This window comes from Anomaloglossus baeobatrachus, chromosome 2, assembly GCF_048569485.1.
Source record: "Anomaloglossus baeobatrachus isolate aAnoBae1 chromosome 2, aAnoBae1.hap1, whole genome shotgun sequence".
Classification (NCBI taxonomy): Eukaryota; Metazoa; Chordata; class Amphibia; order Anura; family Aromobatidae; genus Anomaloglossus; species Anomaloglossus baeobatrachus.
Window position 1 is genome coordinate 252,370,417 of NC_134354.1, and position 4,483 is coordinate 252,374,899.

At 42.4% G+C, this 4,483-nt stretch overlaps 1 long non-coding RNA gene across 1 annotated transcript; it reads left to right on the forward strand.

Annotated features, from left to right (window-relative positions):
* Positions 1–271: 271 nt before the first annotated feature.
* LOC142289788 (uncharacterized) lies at positions 272–1,599 on the forward strand. The gene is made up of 3 exons (XR_012750164.1): positions 272–589; positions 735–853; positions 949–1,599. It is a non-coding gene; the product is annotated as an uncharacterized LOC142289788 (long non-coding RNA).
* Positions 1,600–4,483: the final 2,884 nt, after the last annotated feature.

Below are 4,483 nucleotides of genomic sequence, written 5' to 3' on the forward strand. Positions count from 1 at the left end.
GAGCCTGGAACAGTATCTAAAATTGAAGATTATTCCCCGTGGACTGAGGGTTCAGATATTTCCCTCCTGGGAGGTGGATGAACACTTCAGAGGTCTTTGGGAAGGGGGTCTCATTCAGTGCTCTGGCATATTGCTTGAACTGTTGATAGGACATGATCGTAATTTGCTGGTACAGATCAAAGAAAGTATTAAGGCAACTGAGCTCAAAATTAACATCTTTGATAATAATACATTGGTACAACCATTTTTAGTCAAATTGAAAGAAAACATTGATAAGTATGAAAAGGACATTATTGCCGGCAAAAAGAGAAAATTTGCTCGCGACAAGAAAGACTTTGAGGATAACCATGCCTATAGGTGGAGCCATCAAGGAAATAGAAGATCTCGGTTCGCTGTGTCTAAACAGAGCCACTCAATTAATCCGGGCGAAGGCTCGTCTACTGATTTTTTATCTACAGACACAAGCGAAGCAGAAGGAGGGGGAGAAGAGGTGGCCGGAAGAGGAACCAACAACAAAAGAATACCACGGAATCGGACACAGAATGTATACATGCAGACTCGCTACAAGAACAAGAATCGGAGATAGTTGGTGAGAATACACTCCAAATAATCAACCTGTCTGATCATGTTTTATCCCCTGCAGAGGAGACTGTCCTGAAACGTGGGTTGTCCTTCTCACCAATACAGAAATTAGATAAATTTACCCTGATTAAGGATATTTATCTTTTCTGCAGAAGCCTCATGTTCAAATACTACCACCTCTACCCTTCGTCCTTACAATCTTTACCTGAAATGGAACAAAGAGCTTTTGAGGACCTGATTGATCTGTTACAGGAGATTGAGGATCCCTCAGGTAGGAAGCCGTTTACCATATACAGACCATCTCAAAAAACACCGGCTTTTGGGACTTGCCCAACTATTAACGTCTTTTTTAACACCATGGTACAGGATATACTTACACTTAAGATCAGGGGTGCTGCCCATGATAACCTTACCCAGGATGAGAGAGATGCTATTGTCACCCTTAAGAACAACACAGCTTTTGTCATCAAAGAAGCTGACAAAGGCGGCAACATAGTCCTTTGGCCTACGGATCTTTACGTGGAGGAAGCCAAAAGACAGCTTCTTAACACATCTCTTTACACGGTATTACCTTCCGACCCCACCTCGGTGTTCCAGAAGAAATTGGATGCCTTGCTTGCTGACGCATTGTCGCGGAATGTTATAGGTAAGAGGGAGCGAGACTTTGTATATAATACTCATCCTGTAACGCCAACGTTTTATCTACTTCCGAAGGTGCACAAATGTATTCAAAATCCACCCGGAAGGCCAATTGTGGCAGGGATCGGTGGTCTAAGTGAACATGCCTGTGTCTACATAGACTTTTACTTACAACCTCTTGTGGCCAATTTAAAGTCCTATGTACGGGATACTATGCACTTGCTGGAAATTTTGGATAGTCTTGAATTACCTCCACAGACCTTACTTGTTTCCCTAGACGTCGAGGCTCTCTACACGAGCATAGGACATAAAGAAGGGTTACATGCCGTTTCCACCTTTCTCAAGGATGACCAGGACAATATCTCAGCTCACGGTATGTTTGTTTTGGATTTACTGGCCTTTATCCTCCGACACAATTACTTTGTCTTCGACCGGACCACCTACAGGCAGACGTCTGGGACCGCGATGGGGGCGCGCTGTGCGCCTTCTTTCGCTAACCTGTTTTTGGGTTGGTGGGAGGAGACGTGCGTGTATCCCTCGTCGTGGTGTCGTGACTATGTCTGTGGGTGGTTTCGATATATCGATGACATTTTGTTTTTGTGGACAGGACCTAGAGACCTTTGCCTGGAATTCATCTCGAATTTGAATAGTAATCAACTGAACATCAAGCTCACTTCGAAAATTACATCGGACAACATGGATTTTTTGGACCTGAAATTGGCAATAAAAGGGAAAAAGATTGAAACTAATCTTTACCGTAAGTGCACATCCACTAATAGTCTTTTGCATTATAAGAGCTCACATCCTAAACATCTTAAAGTTGGTATACCGGTGGGCCAATTTTTTCGTTTAAGAAGAAATTGCAGTGCACAATCTGATTTTCTTGTACAGGCACAGGATCTGTCCAAACGATTCAGAACGAGAGGATATCCACGGAAGATCATTCATCGAGCATACCAGAAAGCCATCAACACGGACCGCCATACTTTGCTGAAACCTAAGGACCATAAGCCCAAAAATGACTCTCCACGGTTGGTAACCACTTTTAATTGTCAGTGGTCAGATATATATCAGACCCTGAATAAAAATTGGAACATCTTGTTGTCTGATTCCAACCTAAAAAAGTTTATCTCTTCCAGACCACTCCTTACAGCAAGGAGATCAGCAAATCTGAGGGACCACCTTTGTAGGAGCCACTTCACACGACCTACTACCCGTATTGGGAGAGGAACCATTTTGAAGGGATCTTTCCCATGTGGACAGTGCTCTATTTGCCAATTCATGTCTCCTGTATCCAATTTTAGTAACCATCGCACCCAGAGGTCGTACCTATTACGACATTATGTGAACTGTAGGTCCCAGAACGTTGTTTACGCTCTCACCTGCCCTTGCCAACTTATTTACGTCGGACAGACTTCGCAGGAGCTGCGACATCGTATTCAAAAACACTTCTCGGACATTGCGTTGGCTTCTAAACATCTTAAACAGGGACGAACGATCTCTACAGTGGCACAGCACTATCTTAGACACCATGGGAGCAGAATTGGAAATACAACCGTGGTTGGCTTGGATAACGTTTTGAGCAATATACGAGGTGGTAATCCCACTCCGGCACTCCTGAGAACTGAATCCTGGTGGATTTTCCAGCTTGATACAGTTATGCCCAATGGCATTAATGAGAATCTTTTATTTACTGGGTACTATAAAAAATAGACACTCTTATCCTGCATTTTGATTGGGCCCCCCTTACCTTCCCCTCTTTGTTCCACTATAAACATGAGAATTCCATATAAACTTTCTCAAGGATGCTTTACTGTGTCTGCAATTAACCCATTCTCTGCTCCATTTGTATACCTGTTTGTTTGCTTATTCCTGTTGCTTTGCACCTGTGCATTATATTGTATCTAAATGTGTATTGTCCTTGCAGAGAAAATATTAAGTCGTTCTTTTGTTTCAGCACACACTGGGGTGACCAGTTTCCTGTTTTACACTAAAAGGATTACATTACTATGGAACCAATAGATGTGCACATCTGCTGTTCAGGGTCTTATCTGTGGTATCCTTAGTGATACCAGACTCTGAATGACGCTGATAACTGCTTCCCTACTCCATAGGAGTTGAGGGGCGGGGCTTGACGTCACTCCGGTCACATGACCGGATCACATGGTGCTGCATTCCACTGTGGAACGCACGCCGACAGCCTGGTTCCAGTTTACAGGGAGATTACAGAGGATTCTGCCCTCCTCACCTGCTTGGTGAGTGGTTTATTCAACCTACCGGTTAGTAATTATTAATGGTCCTTTTGTATATATATATTTAGGCTCTGGTCACTCCTCAACTTACCCCTGATGAAGCCACATATGGTGGCGTAACGCGTGGGGCAGGCGCACCCATACCACCTCCCTCACTATTTACTTACCTGGTATTGTATTAGCTCTCTTTGATCTGTACCATATTTATGTGAATCCTACAATTGGTGACTATGTACTGCTGTATACTGTCCTTTGGTACTGCTATTTTGAGCTTGTATGCTTTATATTAATTCATGAGGTTTTGGTTGGTGATGTGCCAATTTGCTCATGGGTAGATCATTCTTTTGATCTTTCCCATTTTTAAATGGTCTTAACAATATTTCTCTGTGTTACTAATAAACTTTTTCACACTTTTTGCATGCAACAAGGGACTCCTCTTGCTTGATTCCATTATCCTGGATTTTCCAGTATATGTTTGGTGTAGTTGTGCTCACTCTTTCCCATGTGTTGTGTTCCATAATACAAATTCTAACAGTCTATTCGGTAGGACTATCAGCTGTGTATCCACCAGACTTCTGCACAACACAACTGATGGTCCCAATCCCATTTATAAGGCAAGAAATCCCACTTATTAAACCTGACAGGGCACACCTGTGAAGTGAAAACCATTTCCGGTGACTACCTCTTCAAGCTCATCAAGAGAATTCCAAGAGTGTGCAAAGCTGTAATCAAAGCAAAAGGTGGCTACTTTAAAGAACCTATAATATAAGACATATTTTCAGTTGTTTCACACTTTTTTGTTAAGTATTTCATTCACATGTGTTAATTCATAGGTTTGATGCCTTCAATGTGACTCTACACTTTTCAGAGTCATGAAAATAAAGAAAACTCTTTGAATGAGAAGGTGTGTCCAAACTTTTGGTCTGTACTGTATATGTACCAGTCTGTTCATAAAGTCTGTTACCACTGCTGCTTTATTGCAGCGGCCAGATATTAACAGACCAAAGGTG